This window comes from Rhyacophila brunnea, unplaced genomic scaffold (genome assembly GCF_057557595.1).
Source record: "Rhyacophila brunnea isolate RB1 unplaced genomic scaffold, BYU_Rbru_1.0 scaffold_37, whole genome shotgun sequence".
Lineage (NCBI taxonomy): Eukaryota > Metazoa > Arthropoda > Insecta > Trichoptera > Rhyacophilidae > Rhyacophila > Rhyacophila brunnea.
Window position 1 is genome coordinate 3,162,125 of NW_028233037.1, and position 15,776 is coordinate 3,177,900.

A 15,776-nucleotide genomic window follows, 5' to 3' on the forward strand; every position below is an offset into this window, starting at 1 on the left:
ATAAAAATAAATTATAAGACGAAAGAAGATATACATAAAGCAGAAAAAAGGAAACATATATATTTTTTATTCATTTAAAATCACAATTTTAAAATAATTATAATGCTGAGGCAACTTATAGAATTATATTGATTATCTCAATATAATAAAAAAAAAGGCATTTATAAAAAAAAAGGAGAAAGACATACTATTTTTTAAATAAAAAGGTTTATCGTATAATCATTGAGCAAAAAAAAATTAAATATTTTATCCTAAATATTTACATTTATTATTTTCGCCGTTACATTTAATTTCTGCAATAGAGTTATAAATGAACATTCTGGCAAATAAATAATCTTTTTAAAGTAGTTACATATTTTGGATTGATCACAAGAGCTACAAATATTTACCAGTGTATAAATAAAAAGATAAATATACTTGTTTATACAATAAAAAAACTTATTAATTTATAATCCACATTTAATATACACATTCATATTTTTATATTTATACTTTATTATTATATTTGCCTTGGAGAGTAAAACTTTAATTTTCTTTAAAAATTTTTTTTTGCGATTTGAAGAAAAAAAATGATGATTTATATGACTTTAAATGATTTATAGCACAAAATCATATTAAATGTATAAACAAAATTTTAAAATGTAGACAGTACATGCTAGTTTCGAAAAAAAATTTCAGCGATATGACTAATCACTAATTAGCATAAAAAAGTCTTAAAATTCTAGAGATGCTCACAGTTTCATGCTGTAAAAATAAAAACCCTTATATATGAAATAATTTTATTGATGTAATTGATTCTGTCTCTTTATAAAAACAGCTGAAAAGCGATACTTATATCGTTTGGGAAATTTTAGAACTACGTTTTCTACTAATGTTATTTATTTAAAAAATATAGTTAAAACAACTTATTTGCTTCAAAATATATCATTTTATGCGTATATGAGCGGCAACTTTATGAATTTATGTTCGTGATTTAAATTTTTATTTGTTCGCATTATAAAATTAAAAAGTAGAGTATTTCTATTTTTTATAAAAACAAAAAATAATTGTAATTTGATAGGAAATTTGTTTAGCCCTGATATTTTTTTACTCATTCTTAAAAGTACGAGTGCGTTCTATATTTGATATCTATATAAATATTAATTCCTTAATTTTATTTTTTTTGGCTTTAATTTAGCGTTTTGCCTTTCAATATTCTAAAAACCTTTAAATATGTAACTATAAACTTATATTTTTAGTAAATATTCTGATCGCAGCTTTTTTCATTTATTCATTATTAATAATTTAAAGATTGTTACTATTATATTACATTTTACACGCATTTATCTTTTAATATTAGATTTATTCAAATTTAGAGGTTTTTTTTATTTGGAAATTTTATTTTTTACATCACTCTTGCTTTTTTCACACTTTTTTTGGTTACTCCACTACACAAAGTCTGACACAATAGATAAATAAAGTCACCTAAACGGCATTTTTGTATAATAGATCCTTATAGAGTATTATTTATATTGCCTATACCACCACTTACATTTATATGCAAAATATCTATTTATTTCGCAATCAATACCCTTTTATAAGTAATTTTTATGTTCGAGAAAATTTAAATTCATTTTCTAACTTATTTTTCATGGATTTTGATTGTGAAATAAATAGATTAAACTTTTTAGAGGTCTTAAATTTCATAAAAACTTCCATTCCTAATCTATCTTTTATGGTGATTTCTATTATTTCATTCTGTGTAATCTGTAGTATAATTTCTATCATGTAATGTAATAAAAACTTCCATTCCTAATCTATCTTTTATGGTGATTTCTATTTAACAAATCCAGTGTAATCTGTAGCATAATTTTTATCATGTAATTTAATAAAAACTTCCATTCCTAATATATCTTTTATGGTTATTTCTATTTAATCAATCAGTGTAATCTGTAGTATAATCTCTATCATTTAATTTAATAAGAAACTCACATATGTATATTCTTTATTATCTTGTTGATATTTGTTAAATTTCAGCAATTAAGACCATATAAATGCATGTAATTGAATGTGTGAAGTTTAAATTATGCTGATTATATTGGTGAAAGATGATGTCGAATAGTCTAAATATTAAATTCAAAACACAATTTATTCGGCCCATTGTACCGTATTTGCGTTTCTTATATATTTTCATGTAGCTATAAACTGTTGTATTTTTTTCAGCACCCAAAATGCTTCTGATATCTTCAATTTGATGATTTCCGCTAAACTCAGTCTTTTTTATTGGTTTAATTTAGTTCAACAATACACCAAAGATATACTATTGCTCTAAAACAACCAACGAACCCGAGAAATTGAATTATTATGATGCTGTGAATATTTATAATATAATCTTATTGATACTTTGTAATTATTATGCTTTGCTTTTAGAGATCAGTCTAGATAAAGTGCAACAAAAAATCAAGATTTTATTTATTACGCTTTATAATATAAATCAAAAATATTTAAAACACACTAATTTTTTTCATATTTTTTTCTAAATTTTTATTAATTCATCCAGTTTAAATAAATTTCGATTTTTTATTTATTTATCCATATTAGAAGTAAAAAAAGATCAGATATTGTTTATTAAGTTTTCTTTTGAAAAATTAACCCAGATTAACTCTAATTTTCCTTAAAGGGATCTGATAACTCAATATTTATTTATGGCCGGAAAAATTAAATTGGATTCTATTGTAACATATTGTAATATATTCTAGCTTTTATTATTTCAATGAAATGCAAGGATTTTGCATCACTAAAATTCCACAATTTTGTTATTGTTTGATAAGATGCTTTATTCTAAATCTTTTGCTTTTATTATAATTACATCCTTTATTCTGTTCAAAATTTTAGAAATAGAGATATTTGTTCTGTTTATCAGTGAAATCTATTCACTATAAAAACAATACCTTTAATAAGCTGACAGAAAACAATTATAAATTATATTTAGATATCATAAAGTAATCAATTTATACTAGTTTTAATGTTTTATTGTGGTATCGAGCATTATGAACACCCATATTAACATTTAGACGATATCGCCCATGTGTGTTTTATTGTGCTTCCACATGTTTTAAGACCGTAAATTTCTCAAGTATGCTAAAATAATCACTTATAACCATCATTGACTATAAATTTGCCAAAACTACTGTGTTTGGTAGCATGAATTCAATTATTCATGTCTTAGATTTTTTATCACTATTTTTGGAATAATTTGCTATCCGAACGAAAAATATACCATATCGATCAATCAGAAAAACAAGTCTGCATTTCAATAAATGGTCCCAAAGAAACAAAATTTACCTGGTATCTATTGTCTCTGAGATATTATGATAAACAAATTATATGTAGGTTCTATCTTCAAATTCCGATCGTTTTTTTTTCTTTATGGTATTCCTGTAATAGATCCAGTATTTTCTGGTTCCATTCATGTTTAAAAAACAATTATTGCACGTATTCTTATAATTTGCAATCATTTTGTTTATTCTAATCATAAATTTATATATTTTTATAGGCTATTTTTTAACATTGTGGTTTATAAATTGATAAAATATGACATCCACATAATTTTATGTGAGAACAATATATTTAATGTCGAAACTAGAATTTATAACGTTGTGGTTTATAAATTGACAAAAAATGGCATTCACATACTTTTATATAAGCACAATATATTTAATATCGAAACTAGATCTTTTCACGTTTGTTTGGCTATAAATGACTGTAAAATCAAACATTTTTTTATTTATAGGGGAAGTTTCTGCCACTTACCGAAACAAAATATGAATGAGCTTTCCTAATATATTTGGAAACATTTTATGTGCAGAAATTTATTTAATTATCTCCTGTTCTATATTTTATGTGCACATAAAACATATATATAATTTTTTATTGAATTATGCAAAAAAAATATGTTTTGCTCATAATAAGTCAAGCTATGTATTTTTGTCTTTTTTTACTCACACCAAGCTTCTTTTATGGCAATGATGTTGTATAGAATTATCCAATAGAAACTCTATTTTCTTATCTTCAAAGTCTTATGTATTCAATTTTTCACCAATTATAATGCATTTTAAAATATTGCATTTGTGGTTATCTTTAAAGCAATTTTTTTCGCACTTATATAAAATTGAAATTGCCCATATAATGTTTTGTGCTCTCGTGGGTTTCATGATGCTTTTAATCTGTACAAATCAAAGTAATTATAACTACTCTGTTGCCCAAGAAACTCCTATTGACTGTAAACTTCCGTTTCTAACTTTTGATAAAAGAACAGGTGAGTGTATCAGTGGATATATATGTTACACACTTGAAACGGATCTAGAAGTATACCACTGTACCAAAATTACAATCATAAAGTGTAGTTATAAAGAATATAGGTACAGCCTGCTTATTTTTAAGACTGAATGCGTTAATTATTATATGCCCCACTATAATCGTTCAATAAGTAAACATTCGAATATCATATACACGATTCAATTTGAAAAATTTGTTCCAAGCTCTATACCAGCCAGATTCTTATCAAAATTTGAATCACAAAAAATTAACAATGATTTTAATCGAATAGAAAACACTCAAGTACAATTAGAAAATATAAAACCTTGGGGTTCATTATCTACAACCATGCTTGATGTAGAAGAAATTAATTTTGTTAAAAAAATTGTTGAGAAAAGCATATATGGCACTGAATTTCCGATTATTTCAGGTGGTATAGACTGCAGAAACTATGATTTGAAGGTAAAAGAATGCTATGATCATGATGTAAAATATACACTCTTTTTGCTTTTATATCGTAAAAAAATAATCTTTTATGCACAAAGAATTGACAATTTATGGTTGAGTGATGATGAAAAGTTAAAATACATGAAACAAATGAAATCATTGAATATCAAGCACAATTTTATAAGTGAAAATATCGCTATTTCCGTTTCTTCTAAAGATAAAAATAATAAGTATATTATCTATAAAAATAAAATCAATCAATCCATCGTTGCAATACATAAATCTACAAAAGTAGGATGTGGATTTGAATGGGGTAACGGTGTTTACATTTTTGAAAATTCAATAATCGAATCCAATGTTAAAATTGGTGAAGATTCTATAATAATGTCTTGTTGCATAATTCGTAACAACTCTATAATAGGAAAAAATTGCATACTTTATGAAAATGTGATGATATCCAATTATGTGAAAATCGGGGATAGAAATCTCATAATGCAATATTCAACAATAGGAACGAATATAAAAGACATTAATTATATTGAGAATTTCTATAGAAAAAATATTATCCAAGAAGTTCATTTGAATATTTACAAGAATATGAAATGTAAAATCTACATTGGAAATGGGAATTATATTCGATACGGTGTTTTTGTTTCTAATTTATCTATCATAATGGATTATAACTACGTAGAATTCGACGTTATTCTTTTATTTCCCGTATTCTGTGAAGGGGGTAATACACTAAATGAATCTATATTCAATATTATTTCACCAGAAAATTATCTATCGCAGTGATAAAGTATGAGTTTAACGATAGTAGATTCTATTATTATCAAAAGAAATCGAAAAAGTGGCGTGTGTTGATTAAAAAATCCTTTTAAAATATAATATACCCAGCCAAATAAAATATATCTGTTATTTTACATTAAAAATATGTTATTCATAAAAAAAATATTTAGAAAAGTTGAAAAAAATTCAATTTATTCATCAGAAAAATGTCTTTTGGTGTAAACTAAATTAACATATTTTAAGGTAAATTCAAATATATATTATACTTAGTTAGTTTGAATATATATTTTGCCTTATATAAGTTTTTATTTATTTATGGGTTAAGTTTCTTTCAGCAATTTCTAGTATTTAGACGTAGAAAGCTTATTAGGAACATTGTCCAACCCCCTGATACATCTTTTAAAACCTTCCCTGATCTATATTCATCAGATGCTCTTCTTCTCTCTCATTAGATGGGTTCAAGTGTCTTGCTACCTTACATATTAAACGAATATTTATATAAATTTTCTTTTCTGTGTGATCTAAAAGTATGTTAAGAGCCTACAGTAAATTGTAGGTTAATATATGAAATTTGAAGCTATATTTTGTTCTGTATATCTTTTAAATTTATAAAAATCATTTTAATTAATTCTCTCGTCAATAATTTGCAGCAGCCATTTACATTGAACTAAATAGAAATCACCTGGAAAGATATATTTTAAACGTCTATATAATTTTTGATCCTTTATGCGATAGAAAATCCTTTCAATTCATTCAAAACTGCTCTTTAAGCTTCACTTATAATCTTCTTGAAAATATTAAAGTTATACTGCTCTAATATGGTATTTTCATCATTTGAAATACAGTTTATCTGTTTTAGAATGTTTCATTAGCAAAAAAGCGAAAAATAAAATAAATGTAACCCATTGCATCTATCATTTTGTAAAAAACTTCCATAGAATATATTCTAGGCAGATATTACTACATTTATATATTTGTAATTAGATCCGATGGTTATTCGAGGTATATAAGAGATAGAAAAGATTTATATGGGCATTAAAAATATCATCTCTAATAGAAATAGTGTTTGAAACATAAAGAGTGTCTAAACTAAAATAAATACTTCATACACTGAAAATATAAAATTTAAGAAATGGATCATTTGATATATATATTTTGACCTAAATATCTTTTTAGGAAATGTTAATATCAAATTAATAGTATATCACACTGAATTCATACTGATCATTTGGCAAAAAGAATTAATAGTAATAAATACATCGCGTTTATCGGATCACCACTAAAGGAAACATCCCATCATGCGTACAATTTCTTTTATTGCAGCATTCGAGAATTGAATCAAATTTTTAGAGCGCTAAAATAATCAGTATTATTATAAAACATAATTTTTATTTTACTAATAAACCTTCTACCAGTTTTGTGTATCCCCTGCAACTGGGTGGCATTAATCCCCTGATCGGTTATTCAAAAATGTTCTTACGGGAGAAGATGTGATTTCAAGCCTTTGAAGCTAATAGGTAGAATATTTAAACCACTCAACCATCGTCACTTGCTATTTATATGGATGAACTAATTAATCTAAAGTATAAACATTACATTTCGCATAAAAAAAATGTGCTTTATTGATGCACCAATATTTTGATCTTTTTATCAAAAAATAATGCATAATATCCAAATTTTTAGCTATTTATACATGGATTGAAAACCTGCGACGGTTGCCAATTTTTTGAATTACATAATATACATTGGCCATAATTATATGATTAGCGAGTTTCTTTATGTAACATGATAAAAAAACGCAACCACTGCATCTAAGAAAATGCATTTGTATTTTATTTTATTTTTACAATTTTATAATAAATTTTTAAATTAGCGACAATAGAAAGGTGATGAATTGATTATAAAATATGCACCCCCTTGCGAAATACTGGTTCCCACAAAAAGTTATTATAAGCATTATAAAATATAAAAAGAATAATAGATATATTCAATTTCATATATATCATGTTGTGAAGAATTACTGTCATCTGAAACGATTTTTTTCTTAAAACTTAAACTACCCTTTCTTAAAAACCTCCCATGATTTTAGCTGATCTAGAAGAAAAATATTGACAAGAATAAAAAAGAAATCGAATGTATTTTTGATATATTTAATTCAATTATTAATATAAAGGGGTTTGAATTTGTCTTAATGTATTTGCTTACAGTATTTTTATTTTGGATTATATTCTAAGAAATAAATTAATTAAAAGCTTTAAGAGCCTAATTTTTAAGCAAAATTTTAAATTAAAAGAGATATAACTAAAATATCACAATGATATCACTAGAAAAGATACAACAGATAAAATTCATTTGAAACCCAAGGAATGATTAATTCTGTGCTGAGTGTTTTAATAATACGTATGAATCCATTTACTCTATTATAAACACCATATCACATACAAAATTATCTTGAGAAAGCAAGCATCTGTTGTTATTTTAGGCTTCTATGAATATTTATGGATTAGTAGTTTAACAAAATTTTGGGATCGAGAGTCAAATTTCTGGGGAAAAACATAGCAGCAAAATCACAGGTCTGTCATCAAAAAAATATTTTTGAATTAAAAATGTTAATAGAAAAAAGCTTTCCCAATTTTTAAAATTACATGCACTTATAAAAAGCATGGATAGAAATAGAAGAATGGTGAAATGATGATAATTTTGCAGTGCTTTAAATGTGCATAAAAGGCCATCTATATGATTTGTTAAACATCACAGTTTAGATAGGTTTAATGGCGTATACAAGGTTCTCTTGATGAAAATTTTATATACATTAGAAAATCACAGATGCGTAACTTGAGCATACCCGTTTATATTTAAAGGGCAAATTAGCTTTAGTTACACACAATAATAAATATTATATATGAAAAAAGACAACAAAATTCTATTATAAAATAGCTAAAATGATTTTTCTTTTACTGGAATGGGAACTACCTGAATGTTTAATTATATTTTTACTGAAAATGTTTGGTGTAATTTCCATATGGAAATTAGAACGTGTATTATAATTAAGGGTTGAAATTACTGCCTAATATCATAAAAAGTATATTTGATGTTCTTTAAATTTTCTATAGCACATTTGTATTATTTCGGGATCCTTTGGTTCACAGAAATTCTTTAATTTATATTGGTATTAATAAGATAAATCGAATTTTCTTTTCATTGAATAAAATCCATTATTTTTTATAATTTTTCCATATGCAATATAATTACTAGTTATCGGGCAATAATTCGCTTCGGGTGGGTTTTTAAAGTAAAATTGTTCTATTTACAACTATAAATTGAACCCTAATCATAGAAAATTTCGATTATTGCAGTTTAATTTTTATTAAGTATTTGTTATATGATATGCAAATTTATTTTCCGTTAATTCTGTTGCAAATTTTCTATCATAGAACCATTTGATTACATGCACAATAAGGGTGAATCACCCTATCTCTTCAATGAATCACCACTAATCAGAAATCACCACTTTTGGGTGTAATGTGCAATAAATCGTGGAAACAGCTAGATCCAAATATCCTAGAAAACTTATATAATCAAAAATTGTCTATTTTCCCTTTTTGTATTTTTTAATACCATATAGAATGTGTATTTTTTTATCATGCATATTGACGGAAGATAAATCTAGCGAAAAACTTATCAAATTAGGATTTTCAAACTATCAAAAATTGTTCAATCATATATAAGGGGGATATGTGTATATTATTACAAATAATGGATATAATGAATTTTGTAAATACCATTATGAGTTGCAAATTTGTGATATATTTTTTTATTTGAAAAATATTGAAAGATATTATGTGTCTTTTAAACTTAATTCAATTGTGATTAAAACCTTGATTTCGAAATTAATCCAAAGAACATAGCGATTGTCTTTTATATCAACTTCAAAAACTAAAAAATACATTATGGAAATAGTCTAAAGGCTTGAAATTTGGCAAAAATTTTAGATACTTTTTGCCTTTAAAACAAAAAATACCCTAAATTACCATTTCATTCTGAAAAACATTGAAGAAATTTTATACTGCTTATCCGAATTCTTCGTATCTAATAATCAAAAATAAATATTTTAATATATCTATAATAAAAACTTAATGCAATGGTGTTTGATTAAGATTGGCATTTTACATTTATTTATTTTTTTGTATCGGTATTAACACATAAGAAACAAAAATTAAAAATAAATTAGCAATAGATTTTAAAAACTTAAAAAAATGGATATATAATATTAATCTAAAGTTATATTTTTAATAAAATCTGAAATTTTTAAATATAATTTATCTTTTTAAATGCGGGTATTTAATTTTTCAAAATTATTTAGCTCAATAATAAAAATAAAATAAACAATTGAAATATATAGATTTCAATATTTTTAACCGACTTTTACCAATCAAATTTGATCATGTTTTGAATTCCGCATAAGTTAGATGTAAATTCAAATGAGTATTTTCGTTTTAAAAACCAAAAAATGGTAGTGAAAAACAAATCTATTGTAGAATATATGATGATGTTGGTTGTTTTAAATGCATAAATAAACCAGTGAAATCCTTTGCATACATTATTCCGTAATTTGTCCGTATGATTATGACTAAATTTAATCGTTTTTAAGTTGGTTTAAGAATGAATTAACTATAATTAAAAATAGGCAGGTAAAATAAATAAAATAATACCCGATCGATTTTTCATCACTTGAGCATTACAGACAAATTGAATTAAATGATATCTTCTGGTCAAACAAAAAATTGACAATCGAAATTAAATAATCTAATAAAGCGTAGATATTAGGATAAAAAAGGCCTATCGTGCTATTACTAACATTTTATTAAATTTTTATTGACTCCAGAAAATTTCTATGATATTATAAAGAAATAGCAAAATTATGCACATGCATTGAATTTCCTGATATTATTTAATGCTATATATATTTAGTTCGCTTTTAATATGTTTAGCGAGCATAAAAAATTACTATTATGAAACGTCAAAAATGGCATCATGAACTATTTTACTTGACAAAAAAGATGAAATTAAAATGTATTTTAATAAAACGATAAAAACACAGTCAAATAAAATTCAGTTAAATAAATATTCTATGATAACTTTATATAGTTTTATACTTTATTTAAGAAAATTCTTCGTTTATATTATATTAAAAATAAAGAGGTGGTATTACGTAGCATCATAAATGTATTTGTATTTTCAGGAATTTTAATATTTGTAAAATAAATATATTTTCATCTGATTTAAAAATACTTATCCGTTTTAAACTTATTTTACTTAAAAAATTACGTATCCACGGACAGCTCTAATAATTTAAATACTTCGTTTTATTCTAGAATAAACAAAATCGTTGATAATTTTGTGTTTGCATATTAAATTGTTATCTTAGTTTCCTGTATATCTTTCCTGTTATTTTATGTAAACATATTGTATATTTTTTTTTGAATTGACAGTTTATTACGCGTTTATGTTAGATTATTAAAAGTTAGTTTCGAAGGATTTTTTGCTATCGATTATTTATATATTTATTTAGGGCATAATTTGATTTTACAATTTTTATTTTTGCCTAAGTAAAACTTTAGATTGCTCTATATATTAGATTTGCTCTAAACTTTTTCAAACAAATCATCCTTACAGTTTTAGAAATGCACCTTATAGACACAAAATTGTATATTCAAGTGTTTTTCCTAATACCTTTGTTTGTTAATATGCTTCCACTTCCGTTGGCATCCAAAATTGTTATCGATTAACATGTATAAATTTTATTTATGTGTTAATTTATGATTTGACTGTTAAATTTTTCATAAATATTATGTGATTACCATATATAAATTTTTATAAATTTTATTTATGTGTTAATTTATGATTTGACTGTTAAATTTTTCATGAATATTATGTGATACAATCATCCTTAGACCAAACCTCATCATATGATGGCAGATATGAATTAAAACAAAACCTATACAATAGAGCATCCAAAACTTTATATTGAACAAAAATAAATTATTAGATCAAATTTACCCATAAACAAATGTACAAAGTTTATGTTGATAAAACGGTGGGATAAGTGATCATAACTAGCCGTGGCAACTTAATTAAAGCTGTGAATCTTAATTATAAGAAGATAAACATCATTAAAAATGAATTGATTTTATATAAAAAAAACCAAGAAAAATATATATAACATTTGTAATGACTTAGCATGGGGAGGCTACTAATTTTTATAAAAAATATGTATGATGGTGAAAACACCAGATACATTAGAGGCATGAATGTAAGCTATAACACTTCGTAAGACACTTGTACACATTTATTGATTTAAAGAGGTGTATTTTTTAGTGATGCGCCAGGGAAATATACATAGAGGAGTCTTGAAATATCCCCAATTTAATAAATGTGTTTTAATAAAAAAAATTAAAAATGAAGAAACCTTTGCCGAAAATACAAATTAGCTATTTTAAATTGAGCTTAATATGTTATATTTTTTTAGGCTATTTGATTATACTAAACCCGCTGCACTTTTTACAGTTTATAGATTTAAAATGAATATTAATATAATTTATTTTATATGATTATAGCAATGTTACTGGCCGAATTAACGTCATTAGGAAAAATTAAATAGAAAAATATTATTTTAATTGTTGCATCTCTTTATTGTCATAAATATATGGTAGATGTTTTATTGATCGCCAAATGATAAAAAATAATAATCTATGCATCTTAACATGAGCTAGTGGCAATACACGTAATTCGTATATTAAATTATTAGAAATACCAATACGCACGCTTTCACACAAACAATAGGTTTGATAACTATAGTTGATTGTAAGTAGTGAAAGGAGAATAGCTTTTGGCAAGACCAAAATTTGAAGATATTAAAAAATTAATTGCTATATAGAGATATCTGAAATTTATCATTGTTATAAATTATTCAAAGTTATAAAATATTACTAGCAATATTTATATTTTTTTATTAAATTTTTGTATCAAAATTTTTTCATGTATGTTTTTTTATTTTATTTCATCAAAAATTTTAAATTAAATTATATAATATTTTATATGTATTTATTTTTTTAAATTTATTCTTATGTTTATTATTTATTTTTTATGTAATATTTATTTGATTTTTAGGATAAATAGAAGCCTTTCGATTCGCTACAATTAGATTTCTGAATTAATAATGAGTTTCAAATATAAAATAAATTCATTTAAATATACTTTAGCTTTAATTCATGTATAACATATCATTTATACCTTGAAAAAAATTTATCTGCATTATTATCAGCGTAAATATAGCATAGTCACATAAACTAAAAAAATAATTACGACAACAGACTATGGTCAATATAAAAAATTACTAATAATTGGTTCAACATCTATAATTATAATTCTTTGGCATAAAAATGCAGATTATTCTAAATTTTTTTGGATTTTATTGCAAACGATGTATTATATTTACTCGTATATTAAACAGAGCAGTCAAAATTTTTTACATTGCTAAAAAACATTAAGATGCAAATTTTTCAAAGGAAAATTTATATTTTTACAATTGTTATATAGTTCTAGGTTTTGTTTTTGTATCTTTAAAAAAAATATGGTTAATTTCATAGACATCATTAACCCAAATGCTTAGAAAACCCTATTTTTCATGTAAATCTAGATTCCATGATTTTTTAATTCATATTTTTTAGTAGATGCTCTCTAATATCTTCTTAATTGTGAGTATCGAGTTTCATCAAGAATATTTATAAATTAACATCAAATAGAGAAGCAATTTAATGCTATCTACATTGAGTTTTAATTTATATCTAATGAATTTTTATACTATGAGTACCTAATTTTATTATTTTTTTCAAAATATTAATACTTCATTAAACAATGATGATCACTTATCATGAAGATTAATTTAATATCTAACCATAAACATATTTTGAATTTATTGGTATCCCTCTCAAATAGGCAATCTAGTACCAAATAAATTATATAATAGTAATGAATGGTAAATATAAAGTTATGTACAAATGAACACTCTTAAATTTACATTAAAAATATAGAAACATGCTTTCTTTTAATTATTCAAATTTGGTCGTAATATGGACCTTTCGTATTTTTTTTTGTTTTCCAATTTGAATTTTAAGAAATTTATTTTTTTTAGTTTATGTTTTGCTTTTATAATGCGATAAATTTTAGGACATTCTGTAATTTAAATTTTTTTATCATTGTTGATCTATCTGTTGTTTCAAAATATTTTAAAATCACAGCCTAATATATCATATCAATAAAAAAAAATATCATGCAAATCTTTTTTTATCTAGAACTATTCTAATTTGTCTGATAATTGATAATCAAATTTGTCTCCTTTATTCAACCATCTGATACTGTTTTCTTGTCAACCTACCAGATATTTCCATCTACATAATTATTAAAACAAAAGATACCAAGAACAGGAGACTTAGAAAATAAAAAGAAACACTGTAAGAAAATTAACCATCGACAATCGACCATATAAATATATATAAAATACGAAATTGAATTTAAGACATACAATTTAATGAAGCTAAATTCTAAAAAAATATCATATCATATTCATGAGACGTCAAGCCAGTCCACATCATATGATCCTTCTGGAATAAGCGTAAATGAACCTACGAATCCTATTTCGCGGTGGACTTCTGCTACAAATGAAGGAGAACAATATATTATTCTAAAATTAAAAGGACCTTCGATTATTACCAGTCTAAAGTTCGGGAAATTTTGTAAGATTCATGTATGCAATATCAAAAAATTTGATATTTATAGCTATAATGTTTGGGAAGAAAGTAGTACTAAAGACGAAGCAGTAGTTATTTCACAAGAACCATCACCAAATAAAGATGGTGAAACCGAAATGAAAACGGAAAAAGAAAACGAAAAAAAGAAATCACAAAAAATTGAAGATGACCCCATTGAATATGAAAGCTCGATTCCTTTTGAAGCTTGTTGCATAAATCATATACCATTTACAAACACGGAAAATAATCCAATAAACATACTTCATGGTGGACTTCTTAATGATACGAAACCAGAAGTGTTTCCTGTAACCTTTGTTTCCAATAATACTTTTATTATAACTCGATATTTAAAAATTGTTCCCAGGCAAGCTTGGGGAATAAATTTTAATTATTCACTTTGGTATCTTGAAATCCAAGGATATTGTTTGAGCCTCGACTATCCTTTTGTATGTCGAAATCCGGCAATATATGATTTGGAATTGAACGAAAAGAACAATAATTCTATCAAAAGTTCTGATACAAGAGATATATCTAAACCAATAGAGAATATATCCAATTATAATGAAGACCCCGAAAGCTCATCAAAGAATAATTTGTTAAATATTTTAAAAAAATTTGATAATATTAAAAACCATAATGAATTATTAATTCTTGCTTTAAACTGGAATAACTACCAATTGACGGGAAAGTGCTATGATTCGATGATAAAATTTCTCAAATTCAAAAATATTTATGGAGTGTTAGGAAAGGCAATAAATAAAATTGGAATGGAAACTGATGCAATAGACGATAATGAATTTGTTAGAACACTGAAAAATTTGCTGAGTCAAGAAGATTTTGAAACAATGGAACATAAATTGATGGAATGGGTCAAAAATGGTTCAATTAGAATCGAGGAAAATCTATTATTAAAGTGGGAAAATGTTGCTAGAGCTAAGAAAAGAAAAAATAAGGCAAGAGTTCCTATTAGTGTTATGGATTATTTAAATATGTGTCGTTTGAAGGAAGATATATATGAAAGAGACTTGTTTTTTTGCACCGAGGATCCTACAGATGACATTGATATAAATGAAAAAACTAAAACTACAAAACCTTTAAAAATCAAAAAGAAACTAGCTTGGCCCATAGAGAGGGGTGGACATGCTATGAATACGGCTGGTAATTACATTTATATGCATGGGGGCTGGAGTGGAAAAGATGAGCTCGCTGATTTGTGGAGATTCGATTGTGTTAGTGAAATATGGGAAGAGCTCTCTTGTAATATAGGGTGTAGGTCTTGTCATCAAATAGTATATACTGATGATATAGACAAACTAATGAAAATTTCATCGTATAAAAATTCAACCGATGAGCTAGAAGATGTCCAAGAATCACATACAATTGCAAACATACCGGAAAATAGTTCACCTGATGATAAACAAAAAAGATTTATAG